Raw genomic sequence first — 15,201 nt, forward strand, 5'->3', positions numbered from 1 at the left:
GCATAAGTGTACAATGAAGCTTCAAAATCCATAAGTAAGCATGGAAGCTCAAAGAAACTAATCAAATCCCAAGTACATCAAATATAGCTCAAATTCAAGTTTCAATGCATGTCATAACCATACATCAATGCTAAACATCACTATACGGCATGTAGCTACCTATTGTATGCTTACTACCCAAACTATTATTACAACAATAAGCACTTCAATGGCTGAGCTAATCAAGCCCCAATCAGTCCAAAAGTCTTTTTGGGGCATTAATATATCATCTAGGTATTATAAACATTCCCCATAAGCATCAAGAGTAGCTTAAGAAAACATCACAAGATCTAAAGATGGAGTCATTTGAGTCATTGTGAATATATTACATGTCACTCATTTGTCTCACACAAACCAAGCCTCCACTATAGCCCCATCATACTCTTTAGAAGAGTAATAGCTCTGATACTATGTGAAGATATGCTAGGGTTTGCACTAAGAAAACATAGAATATATGAACACGACTAAAATAAAATAAATAAGATAATAATGTAATATGCAACATAGAATATGTATTTAAAAAAACACAATTAGAGAAGAAAGAGAATTTTGAAGTGAATGAATCAATGTTTTAAATGATAGAATGCATATACAAGATGCTCAAAACCAATAAAATACTTGTTATCCAAACTAGAACTTTTTTGTTCTGTGTAAATAAAAAAGTGAAAATCACATAGAATCAACTCTACAAGCACTTAAATCTATAGCTTTAGTTGTACTCTTTGTTTCCAGCTATAGAACACCTAAACCCAATATCATATGCAAAAGTTATGGCCAAAATATAAAAGTGTTATCAAGCTACCATATTTGTCCATGACTTCTATAACATGCTATGTATCTACTCGAAATGGATAGAATGGTTTCTTCTTAGCTCAACAAGCTCTCAACAAGACTCAACTAAGCCTTACAAAGCTTGTCAATAAGTCAGGAGCATGCTGAAACAAGCTAAGTTTGGAAGAGCTCTTTGCAATCTGTAATTCTGTTCTTTCCAAAAAAATCCATGAAATTGCTTGATTGGGATTTCTCCACTATGTAAGGGAAGAGGTGAGGGAAATGGTCACGAAGTGAGAAGGCAGAAATCAAGCTGTAAAATATGAGAATGAGAGACTTACATGACTAGTATATATAGAGTCCGAGATAAGATCACTAAAAAAAGAAAGATGTGACCATTAAAAAGCTAAAAATTAAGAAAATGAAATATTTATAAAATAAACAAAAGCTAGTATATGAAAGAAATGTAATGTATCATTCTTCAATATCAATTCTGTCAATCAAATTATACATGGATCTCAATCCATGAAAAATCAGAGACACCATAAGGGTTTTCTTTATTCTTTTTCCCACTTAGAAAATAGATCAAGACCATTATGCAAGCATTAAGACATAACATATCATAGAAAACCACAAACAAATGCACTTTTATTACATCCAATGCAAAAGCTAAAATGATTACACTTCCCATTAGAGTTAGATGTTCACATGTTTAATACACTCCAATACTTATTTATCGAGACTTTCTCTACCAATACATCTAGCATATAAATTTCAATATCAAAGGTTAGTCTTCCATCTTTGTTGCACTCTAACCAGATCCAATTGGCATCCTTTTTTCATCCATCATCGATAATGAAAATGCATATATGGTGAAGAATGTATAATCAAGAGTCGAAATATAATGCTAGTGCTAGGAACTCTACATGAGTATGCATCACCTCTATGCACACCATCCACCTTATACCAACCTTTTGGATACGAATGACTCTTCACCTATACATATGCAAACTAACATTAAGGATTGGTCTACATTAGTAGCAAATGAACATCAAGGATTGGCTTAGATTAGTAGCCTTGAAAATATTCATGAAAACATCAATTGGCAAAAACCAAGAAAGACCCATACATCTTGGAGCTTTGGAGAACTTTATGTAGCAAACAAACATTAAGGATTGGCCTAGATTAGTAGCCTTGAAAATATTCATGAAAACATCAATTGGCAAAAACCAAGAAAGACCCATACATCTTGGAGCTTTGGAGAGCTTTATGTAGTTGCAAATATGATTTAACATACTTGTAACTAGTTGCATTGACCACTAATTAAGGATTGGCCACCCACTAGATCAAGTCAAATAGCAAGAAGGTGGAAGAAGTTTAAGAGCACCATATGGATTCAAAAATGTAGGCACTATATGTTTATACTTGTTTTTTTTTTAAGAGCTGAGAAGGCTATTGCAAAGACTCCTCAACCACTATCAAGTTTTTGCATATATTAATATGCAGAGCTTCATATGTTTCAACTAAGATCCTCAAGCGTTTCCCCTCTATTAAATTTGATGGAAAAACATCTATAAGGAGATAACATACATATTAGTAGATGAAATTTAATGTCTATAGACAACGTAACCAACAAAATGAGTATTACCATAGAAACTTAAAATTTGAGAGGAATACATTATGTTTGTCATGGGGACAAGCTTCAAATCCTTTTGCAATGTAAATATGTTATATTGTTGCAACTAGATTACTGTCGTTGCACCTCCTTAAACTTGAGAAATCTATATTTCCAATTATTCTTCAATAGTCATGATGCCTTACTCAAGGAGGGCCTATTTCTCTTGATTGCATATACACTATAAATCTTTCTTTAACATTGCTACTATCCATTGTCCATGCTCATCCTTTATATTATGAACACAAGTAGCATCAATGGAATCTTGATGATGCCATTGATGACTTGCAAATGCCATCAACCGATTGAACAAGAATAAACTTGTAATTCTTGGGAGGAAGAAGGCATGGAGATAGCTACTAGAAAGGGATGAATGGTGGCTATGGAGCACCAAATGACAATGGTACCTTTGTGGCTATGGCTATGAATGTGGAAGGAAGGAAAGATTTGTGGAATGGAGAGGGAGAACACCAAAAGAAAGAGCAATACTTAGAGAAACACAAAAAAAGCTTTTCTTTAACTATACACAACATTAAACAAGTTTTTAAAGGAAAGTGAGGACTTTTGGAAGAGGAGGGAAAAAATTCAAAATTTTTGCCCCACTTTTGGATGTCTTGTGAGGCCCACCTACATGGTGGGGGGCATGTTTTTTTTTTTGGGGGGGGGAGGGAGGGTGGTGGAGGTAGGGAATACGTCTGCTTATGGTGGGCTTAAGGGGGAAAAGGGAGTTGATAAAATGTCCACACCACCTACTCTCCCATTGGTCCACCTCAAATCTCATGTCATTATGATCTTAAGCTAAAGGGTCCTGTTTTAGTGCATATATTCCCTAATGGATGGCGGGGCTGAAGTTAATTTCCATGTGGATGATTGAATGGAACAGATGCATCCTAAGGCCAAGGAAGAATGCATGTTGCTATGGACAAGTGTAGATATGTGTGGTTAAGGTCGAGAAGGTTGGTCCCTGTGCCGAGTTCGAGATGGTGGGGTTGAGTGAAGTGCAACTAGGGTTGATCATGCGAGTTAAGATTGAGAGAGGAGGATTGAGAAGAGGTGTTAAATTTAAGAAATCAAGGTTGGGACCATGTGCATGTGGTACCCCTATAGTTAGGTTGAGCAAGCCTAATCTGAGTGGGTAGGGCCAATTGGCCAAGTTGATAAGTCCAAGGGCCAAGTAGGCCTCTTTTCACACATCCAAGTACCAAATAAGGAAGAATAAAAAATGAGAAAAATAGAAATACATATGAATTTAAGTGGACCAAGCTATATGAGTCTTTACCTAGTAAAAGTTCTTGGTACAATTATCTTAGGTTGGTAGGCAGGTCAAACCACCACTTAGAATGAACTTTTTTAAATATCTTTTAGTTGGTTTGTGTTGGAGCAGTTGGTTACCAACTAGCTCTTGATATCTTTATCAAATTATGCTTAGCCTATCCCTTATGGAACTCATGCCTTGATCTTTGTTAGGGGATAGGGTGAGAGCGTGTTCTAGGTTATGTTGTATATTTTATTTGAAGCAGCTTGATGCTCATTATTTTTTATATGTGTGCAAATCAATCCATGGGTTTGACGGCTTGAGTTACCCTATCCCGTGGTCGCCAACAATGAGAGGTGCAAATAGGTCCAAAAGTGAAGAAAAAAATGAAGCATTGAGGTAAAAATGAAGAGGTGCCAGAGTTTTCTAAGCAAGTTTGTCTAGAACGCATCGGAAGCATTCATTCATCAATTGAAATTTGTTATATGGCCCATTTAAAGAGATGCAACTTTAGTGTTACAAAGCAGCTACTTGATCTAGAGTCCAAAAATATCATCGAGGAGGCCAAATCAGTGTTGGCCTAAATCCACAATGAGTCACCACCAAAATTGAGAGAGGCCCCTCCTGAAAAGATGAGAGGAGAGAGAGAGAAAGCTTGAGCTCTTGCAAGACACACAATACAAAAAGAATGCATATAAGATAGGAAGCTGAAAATCCTAGCATTTCTTCTTTTTCTCCACTATAATAGTCTACAAAGAATAAAAAGAGAGTATAACATACATAATATATAAGTAGTCTATAGTGTGAATACGCTAATTAGAAAGATGACTACATAGATATTCTATGACTCGTATAGATGGGCTAATTGAAATCTAGCTATAAAACATTACTAGAAGTATATACCAATATATGTACTAACCACATTAGTGATATGAAAGCAGAAATGATCATATATATGAGTGTCAACTTATGTTGAGCTTGGTATCTCAGCACTTCTTTTTGAGCTCAACTCCAAGGCATATACTCTAAGTAAGCCTAGAAATCATAAAAGCTTTTCTACTCCTAGCGCCTTGGTGAAAATATGTGCAACCTGCTTCTTTATGCTCACATATATGAGATCAATGTCACTTGTCAATACCCACTCTCTAATGATATGGTAATGAATGTCTATGTGTTTCATGTATGTATAAAATATTGGGTTCCTTTCCAACTATATTCTACTCATGTTCTCACAATAAATGGCAATTATCTTACCTATATGTATCCTCAAATCATCAAGTAGCTTTTGCGTCCAACCTATATCACATGCTATCAACAGGTTTTTAAAGCATTTTTTATGCATCTAGGAGTTTATTCCGATATCATGATTTTATGCTCTTTCCAAGCAAGGTAGAATGCCCTAAAGTGTACAAAAAAAGGGGAAAAAAAAACATCGTATTCATGTGCACAATCATATCTTTTCATGATTTTCACTATTTGTATTGTGGTGATGTAGAAGATAGCACTGAGAGAAAACTGGTGCTACTACCTTCCTTATACTAAAAACAAAGATCTATTTGCATTATAAAGGATTCATTATTTTTGGTTAATAGGTGATGATGATTGACACCCTTTCTTGATGTGAATGAACTTGACAAATACATGGATATAAAGGCCATGTTTGTCATACTCACCCAAACAACCCCGGGCCCTCGTGGCAGGAGGATATAGACACTATAAACTAATTTATCAAAAGAATGTATTTGTAGGTAGATATAATCTCCAGATTGAGAAGTACTTAAACATATAGGTGGCTAGCACCTTGCAACACAAACAAAGGGAGCACCCCCTAGCTTATCACTGTGGCCCCTCTACGGCTCTCCTATACCCCAAGGATTGGCCCTAGGATGTGCCATCTCAACATATAACACATACATACAAAGTCTACTCTTTACAATATTCGTTCTAAGAGATAGTATATTCCTCACCAATTCCCAAGGAAATGATGATACTAAACCTATAGTATAGGGAGCCTCATACTCATCATGGGCCAATAATTTGAAACCAAGTACTATGCATCTAGGAGATAGTTCTCTTTATACCATGTCAATGCAATGCAATGCAAAGTGGATGACTTTGAGTGCACAAACATTTTATTAAACCAAATTAGCATTGTGAATGTGCTCAAACATTCTTTCCATGATTTTCTTTCACTATAACGACTTTGTTGTGATGATAAGGCAGTGCCAAACTACTCCATGCCATTGTACCTCTTAATACTTAAAATAATGTTGAAATATTTATGAAAAGTGTAGCAAACAAATTAGATGTTGAACCATATTTAGCACATAAAATCCCCTCTTTCTCTATTGTTTAGGGTTTTGCTTGCGATGGGTAAATTAAGAGGTGTTTCCACATATGTTTCTTCATAATGTAAGTAATAAATATACACTAAAACATACAAATGGGGCTAAGCTAAGGCAAATCCTCATGCCCTACCTCCATTATACTTGCAAAAACATAACCCTAAATTTTCATGTGAATATGATAATTTATAATCTCTTCAAGTATTTTCCTTGTCCATTGGTAACCCTAGTACAAATTCATCGCATGAGGCAATACTAGTAAATAGTGATATAGATTTGCCGCATGAACTGGCAACATCTCTAGCTTGTGATGTAGATTTGTCACATGAGATAGTATTGATATATTTCTCTATGAAGATTCACTACATGAGATAGCATGGATTATTTATTTTCTAATGTGAAACACTTAAGAGTATCAAGATTCATTATTATTTCCCATTTTCCTCCATGGAAACACAATTTTCCATGATTTAGCTCATAAAATTGATGATTTAGCATAAAATTATACTTTTGCATGCTTTGAATAAAGTGTATAAATGATTAAGACTTCTTGTTCATGTTGATAATTATGATAGAATGAACCATTTTTAAACACCACAAACCAATTTCAACCATAGGAAAGCAATATGCATCATAAAAGCAAGAGGAAGTCCACTTACACATAAAATTGTATATGCACACTTTGTAATTCGAAAATGGGAAGCCAGAGATGCAATTTCCTAGCCATTGATGCTTCTTTGATCTATCCCTTGCATTCCATTGTGAGAATCGATACCCATTCCCCCTCATTCTCTCAACCTATATGAATCACGTTTATAACGAGAAGAGGAGAGAGAAAGACTGAAATTGATCTTGCTAAATACTACATCATTTCTCATGAGAATCAGAGCGATGGAGAGCAAAAAATTCGTCCAAGAAGAGCATTAAGCTTTTACAAATAAACATACAAATCAAAACACAAATAGAGCTCATATACTATCTCCTTGACAAAAACAAGGCGTGAAGATCTACATGGGATAGGCCAAGCATAATCTGATAAAGATCCAAAGCTAATCCCTAACCAACTACTCCAACATAGAGTGGCTAAAAATAACTATCAAAGGAGTCATCCTAAGTGGTGGTTTGACCTACCTACCTAACTTAGGACAACTAGACTAGGAACTAGTAGGCGAGGAATCCTATAGCCTAGTCTATAAAAAGTTACTTATTTTTCATTGTATATAGTTTTCTCTTCAATATTTTATACTTGGGTACATAAAAAGGAGGGAGATGAGCATACTGTGACCCAAGGAGAATAGGGCATTGGCTTCAGGTCTTGTCTCAGTATCCAAGAACCTACCAAGCTCTTTGAGGCGATACTAAATTATTTTTTCCACATTCACTTTAATTTTAGCTCGAATCTTCCTTATTTCTTTTTTGGCTAAATGTCACCCCTAAGAAGGACAAGGATTGGCCTCGGGTCTGTGACTCGTCCCCAGGAACCTACTAGGTCTTTGCAAGGCAACGATCATCTAATCTTGGAATTTTTTATTTTTTTATGTTCTTATTTTAGAAGGTTAGAACCCCTTTTTACACACCTCTTTATATTAGGTTTTCCAGATATTTTTATAGTTTTCTATCTTTATTTTCGATAAGCTTTCCTAGCTATCTCACAACTAATAAAAGCTTCTAGTAGAAATAGTTGCCTAGTAGGTTAGCAAGATAGGGACACTAAGAACTACCTCAAAACATATCATTAAATGCCTGACAATACCTTTAGAGGAGGCAGACAACTACTTAGACCTCCCCCAAATAGACTGAACCAAATCTTGGAACTTCATTCCTTGAGTTGTCGGTCCCCAAAAGAAGAAAATTCTCAAAAAACACATATATATTCAGATTAAGGGATGAAAAGCTCCAAAAGGAAGAATATCACCTAGACTTGGCTACAAAAAGCTTCTGATGCGTAGTAAGAGGCTTCCTCTGAGCACTTATTTAGACCTATCTAGTGCAATACTAAAACAGAAATGGCCCTCTTAGCCTTATGAAATATAACCATACAACACATCATTCACTAGTAGGTTGCTTTTAGAAATCTACTGATAAAAGCAAACTCTACTAAAGCACAGAACTAGACCAAGGGATGGGCTGCTTAGGACCTACAATAAATGCATCAAATTATTACCTAACTCCCCTACATAAATGGCAAGGAAGGGGAAGGGCAATGATCAAGCTTTTTGAGCGAGCATTTGAGTGAGCTTTTTTGGGCAACCTCCATTTCTCGTTCCACATAGTCCACTTATTCCACCCCTAGATTTTTCCTCCACCACCACGGCTTCCACCATCACCACCATGACTTCCTCCACTGCCACCACCACCACCGTCGTTGTCACCACTGTTGCCACCACCACCACTACCATCATCTCTACCGTTACCAATATCGCCACCTCCACCACCACTACCATTACCCTCACCACCTCTACGATCGCCACCACTACATTCACTTTGTGTGCCTCTCTTTCTCTCTCTCTCATCTCTCATTCTTAGTTTCTCTCTCTAGGTGTATATTCCCTTTTTCTCTTTCTAGCACACTTGATCATGGGGAATGTGGGCTCAACTACCCAAAATTATGTGGATACAAAGCAATCACATCTGCTAACATAGTCTCAGTAGAGTATCACCCCGACATGGAACACCACAGCACACATATCTCTCTCTCTCTCTCTCTCTCTCTCAAATTTATTCATGTCTTTACTCTCTCGGTTTAGGGTTGTACATGCAATTTCTCTCTCTCACTCTACATTCTCTCTCTCTCTCTCTTACCTATATATATACATATATAAATCTCAGTCACTCACTCACTCTCTGTGTTTATCTCCCTCTCTCTCTCACTCACTCACTTTCTCTCTCTCATGCATGTGATCAGTCCACATTGTATAATAATGCCTCACATCGGATTATGACATGTGTTGTAACAAACACTTCTCTTAAATCCTAAAGATCTCTCTCTCTCTCTCTCTCTCTCTCTCTCTCTCTCTCTCTCTCTCTCTCTCTCTCTCTCTCTCTCTCTCTCTCTCTCTCTCTCTCTCTCTCTCTCTCTCTCTCTCTCTCTCTCTCTCTCTCTCTCTCTCTCTCTCTCTCTCTCTCTCTCTCTCATAATGCGAATGCTATGTGGCCACTATGTTTTTTAAACTTTAATTGCAATGGATTGATAGCTCCCTCCCCTCCCCCCCAACAAATTTGATACAATACAATTCATACAAGCAATCCAAATGTACATTTATATTATGTTAACTTTGGAAATTGTACTTTTTGTTGACAAATTAAGAGAGACTATGTCATCAAAGGCTTGTCAAAAATTTGAAAGAAGCCATCCAACTGAGTTATACTAAGAGGTAGTGTTGGCATTGCATTGCTGGTCACACTGTAGGTGGTGTTGGAAAAGTTCTTCTACTTCCAAATACAATGTGCAAATCTTCATCAATGAGTGTCGGTTGGTGTATAAACATGTTGGCATTTGCATCCATTTCAAGCACTCAAAGGTACACATAGTATAGGTGCTTGCATACCAAATACGTTATTTCTTCTACGATATGGTCTATGAAATCCTAGCAATTACATGTTGGATTCTTTGCAATGTGCACATCAGAACACTCTTGTAGGACACTTGAGTTAGGTTTCTTTAATTTGAAAACCTCATGCTTCAAGGGCTTTACCACTATCTGGCCCTTCATAGTTGCATCTAAAGCCAATGCTAAGTTCATTTTCCCTGCAGCTTGTGAAACACCTCTTTGATATCTACATGAGCCCTTGTTAGCATCCACCTCTTGTGCTGCCTTTTGCAAAACAAACCCACCACTCTCCAACATGTCGATTGCTTCTACTATCAAATTTGTGCCTCATGCCACTAGCCATACTTGTGGAACCTTGGGCAATGCGCAATGAATGGAAGAACAAATTTTCCATGTATGCATAGTCCACAATATCATTACAAAGCCACATGAACTGACGCCACATTCCATGTGGATTGCTAGCTTCTCCTCTTGAGATGGACCTCTCCATGATGCCCCAAAACAAAGGTGTAGAAATCCCATGCATCATATTTTTAATAGGTTTTTCGCATTTTTCCTCTCTAGCTCCCAACCATCCTTAACATTGCATACGACAACGAGAGTGGGAATCCTTCTTATAGTCCAAATGGTGTCATGAAGGATTGTCTCCACCACCATTTCCTCCAAAGAATGTGGTGATACTATTCTTGATTGGTCGAAAGGCAAAGGGCCTCAAAGTTTAGTTTTCTTGTACCCTTTATTCTAGGTAAGTTTTTGGTCATATACTCAGGCCTATCAGAGGCGTTGGCTTCCTCAGACCCCACTTTCCCATCAACCTTACATTTTCTTGCGACAATCACATTATCCCCTTAAAAATTGTTGGGGTAAAAGGCCCTTGGGCTTGCCCGTGTGCCAGCCCATGTACAGTGACCGCCCATATTCTTTATTCATATATATATGAAAGTGCAATAAGGCTGCCATAGAGTTTTTGGATAGCACCTACATTGTGTGTGCTCTTCTCTCCCGCATCTCTTGCATCCCTTTCAACTGATATTAGAGCAGGTCCTTCGCCAGCACCTCCCAGCCTTCCCCGGCATCTACATGAGGTATGAGAGCTTGCTTCTCACTCACTTCTCATTCATTCTTTGACATGAACAGTAGGGTTTCAGAAGGCAGCCATAGCTTCCATCATTGAAGCTTGTTCTCTTCACCTCTTGCTTGGACTTGTCCTAGGCTTGTGTAGGCCTATTGTAGGCCTTCATTGGGCTCTTGCTTAGCCCCTACCCACCCTGATTTGGCCCCTCAAGTACAGTAGCATGCTCACATTTTATTTGTGTATGTTTGTAAAAATGGCGCAAAAATCACTCTTTTTGTCATATCTCGGGCATTCGGAACCTGATTCAAGCAAGGTAAGAGTCTAAGTTGGGGTTTTTGCATGCTCCGGATGCGATGGTGATATTGGATTTGTCAAATTCTGATGAAAGAATACTCTGCAACAGATTTTAGTTCTGAGATAGCATGTATTTATGCCTATGGCTTATGTGATGCTTCTACTGATGTCTATTGGTATCGGATCACTTGTGGATGTTATGCCTCTTATGTGAGATGCATTTGGAGCTGATTCAGCTCAGCCATTGACTATTTTGAATAGTCCTAGATCTGTCCAAAACAGGGCAGCCACCTGTTACTTCAATTTTATGCTTATAGGTCTTGGCATTTGATGCCCGATTGGTGCCTATACATACGGAAATGTATGCCTATGGTTTGCCTATGGATTTGAGCTTGGATTGAGCACTAATTTTCTCATTTTACAGAGGTTATATGCTGCTGAAAAATTCAGGGTTGAAGCTATTTATGCTATAGTTGGATTATATCTATTGGTCACACGGTGCTCCCGGCTACTCGGTATGATGTCATGATGTATTTGGACTATGCCACATGTCTTGTTTATGCTCCAAAATGCTTTTGAGCTGAGATTAGATCTTGATTTAGGTTTGACTGTCACTTCTTTGCATTTGGCATTTCATCTATGACATAGTTTATGCCTAGGCTACCCAATATGGGTTATGATGTCTTGGTGAATGCTTTATGCTTTGAATGTGGATGGCAATTGTTTGAGCTCGTCTCAACATTCATTTGAGTATTCCCTTGAGTAGTTGGACATTGACTCGACTTTTTTCGTTATGACCTTGGATGCTATATGGAATTTGATGCTCCGATTATGGATCTTGGCTATTACTTGGAGATGCACTTACAGGTATTGAGCAATGAATTGCTCCCTTGTTTTGGCAGTTGCCTATTGAGCTGTGATTGCTTGTTTGAATTTGCTATGCAGGATACTTACTGATCAGTGGACTTGGATAGTGCTTGGAATTTATAGTTATGGCCGTCCTGCTTCTCTGTTGTATGGCATCTATGCTATTTGGGCTGCTATTGCCCGTGTATATCAAGGAGCAGTTGATCTTTATGGCCACCCGTGTATGCACATGGTCTGCTGCTATGCATTTTACAGAGCCTCTTACTTGGATGCTTTTACATAGATATTTGGGCTTTTATTGGAGCTTGATTATTGAGGGTTTATTTGCCACCTGCCATTCTTGGTTGGACATGTATGTCAGTACATGGTATGAGACACTACAAAGTTATGTATACTCCTATGTTTCGGGGATGCTCATTCATTTATAGCTCCGAGGCATGCTTATGCTTTTATGGTTGTGAGCTACAATGGTTTCATATGTCATGCTTTTGTCTTGTCCGTGCGGGATCTTTTGCATCCGTGGTTGATGCCTTTGTGTTCTCCCCTTCTAGTTTGGATGAGTCCCCTTTGCAGTATGCTATGACGACTTCTAGCTCTTCTAGTCATGCAAACAGTCCTCTTGATGAGCCTATTCTCTCTAACGAAAGTTCCCCTGATTCTTTGAGCTCCTTGGATGTATTCAACAGCCCTACTCATGCTATTATAGAGCAGTTGTCCTCTTCTACATGTTTTATAGGTTCTGTTTGCTTTCATTGTGGAAAGACAGGGCATGTGAAGCATAAATGCTTCAAGTGGATTAGAGAGCAGAAAAGATTGCACCGCACTAGACATGAGAGTAGAGTTAGTGATACAATAGGTGAGACCACTGTTGATAGTGGTATGGTGCATGTAGTTATCCATAATGATGCACCTGAACGTAGACTCCTGGCATTGTGTTACCCTGTAGATTACTTGCTCAATGATATGGACTATACCTTTGATTGGCTTTTAGGCAGTATGGCATCTTGTCATGTTACTCCGCACAAAGCTTGGTTCTCTTCTTACAGGGAGGTTGACGGATGTATTTTTTGGGGCCTTGATCAGGATTGTCATGTTATTGGTATAGGGGATATACACTTGGCTTTGCCAAATGGGTCTTCTCTTATGCTCCATGATGTCTTGCATATACCTATGCTCAGTAAGAGCCTAGTAAGAGCCTAATCTCTGTCAATTAGTTGCATGGTGCAAGATATTATGTCTCTCTTGGGGATACTTCATGGAAAATCCATCATGGTTGCTTGGCATTTGCTAGAGGTGCTAGATATGGCAGCGATTATGTAGTGCATATCTCTCATGTGGGAGATTCTATGGTTGAAGTTACGCAGATACCACATGCATTGTTATGGCATTGTCACCTAGCCCCATGTACGACACAGTGAGATGGATGATTTATGTGATATGGGCTTATTGCATGCTCTTCCCCATGCTACTTGCCCTCATTGTACTCATGGTCCGTGCAAAGCCTTTTTGGCTTATGACAATTGTGTGAGGCATGCTCCTCTAAATCTAGTCCATGTTGTAGCATATGGACCTATGCCTTCCCAGTACTTGGTGGAGTGTCATATTTTGTGACCTTCATGGATCATGCTACCCACTACGTTTGGGCTTACCCTTTGGTATGGATTGAGGATGCTGTTACTATGCTTGACATGTTTATGGATTCTGCTGATAGCAGGCCTAGATGCTTGCACATGGATTATGAGAGTCATGCTATCTCTCCTAGCTTACAGATCTCTTGTCAACAATATGGCATTGATTTCTTATGCCCACGGTATTATGGGATTGCTCATGGCATGTGCCTAGCTTTACAGGCAAAGGTTGCTTCTATGCTTACCACAACTAGGTTGTCTTATAGCTTTTGGGCTGAGGCCCTTATGATGGCAGTCTACTTGGCTAATTGGACGTCATGTTTCTCTTTGGATGTTATTACTCTGCATGAGGCATGGAGTGGCATGGGACCCTCCTATGATCAATTGAGGATGTTTGACTGCCAGGCATCTGAAGTATGCCACATGAGCCTATGTCACGCAGATGCATACTCCTTGGTTATGAAGATGGTGACTTTACGGCTTACAGGTTTTGGGATTTAGATGCCCAGCAGGTTCTAGCAGCCGTCATGCTGTCTTTTATGAGACGCAGACACCTCTCAGGCCTCTTGATGCGCGTTCAGTGCACTTTATGTGGCTGATTCTACAGCCATATGTTAGTCTTCCACTTTGCTGAGGCCGCATATTGTCTTGAGACCCCATTTGACTTGTGTTCAGGATGTTGGCCCTCTTTCGATGATTGACCTTGGAGAGTCTATATGCTCTCCGCTATCTTTTATGCGTTGTGCCAATGCTATGTGCCACTCTGATACTTTACAGTCGTGCACTTATTAGTTGTGTTGCTTGCTTCATGGGAAATAGTCATGGTTTGCTCTATTGTCTAAAGCTATAGGATCACTTATCTCCTGGATATCATGGACTCAGGGATGCTTGAATCTTCTTGTGAGGAGGTTCCCACCACTTATTGCACGGCTTGCTTTCCGATTGGGCATTGGGTGAGATGTCATGATTCCTCACCTTGTCTCTTTTCTTTTCTTTTCTTTTTTCACTCCTGGCCCATTGGCCTTTTAGTGGGAGGTTGTTGGGGTAAAAGGCCCTGGGCTTGCCCATGTACAATGACCTCCCATATTCTTTATTCATATATATATGAAAGTGCAATAAGGCTGTCATAGATTTTTTGGACAGCACCTACATTGTGTGTGCTCTTCTCTCCCGTGTCTCCTGTATCCCTTTCAAAAATAATGACATTGATGCAATTCAGTTCCTCTTGCCACCTCCTCAACCATTATTTCCATTGCTCGAGGTGTGGGGCTAATTCCTTGTTATAGTCGACTCAAAAGCTTCTTTGCACTAGGTTCTGCACCAAGGAACTTTCCACCCATGAATGCATACCATTTTGTGCTATGTAGTAGAGCATTGGCTAGATCACTAACACATGTATTGTACAAGCTGATAGATCCCTTGAATCCCTCCCTTGCCAACCAACTTGCATGCATTGGCTCTGCTAGGTTTGTGGTCGGCATATGAGCAATATCCTCCACCACCTGGATAAAAATACAGCACGAGAGGGTATGGAACGTGAGAAAACGAATGCACAACACATCACATTCTACTATTACACATTAGTCTTACCCCGACAAAGTGTCACCTCCAATGTGGATATCTGATATGCCATCAACTAAGCCAATAATCTATTTCTAGTTTATTGCAATCTACAACTTTCCCTAAGGCCCACCAAGACCA

The sequence above is a fragment of the Lygodium microphyllum genome, chromosome 17 (genome assembly GCF_053477565.2).
Source record: "Lygodium microphyllum isolate KBCC chromosome 17, Lygodium_microphyllum_v1.1.10, whole genome shotgun sequence".
In the NCBI taxonomy this organism is placed as follows: domain Eukaryota; kingdom Viridiplantae; phylum Streptophyta; class Polypodiopsida; order Schizaeales; family Lygodiaceae; genus Lygodium; species Lygodium microphyllum.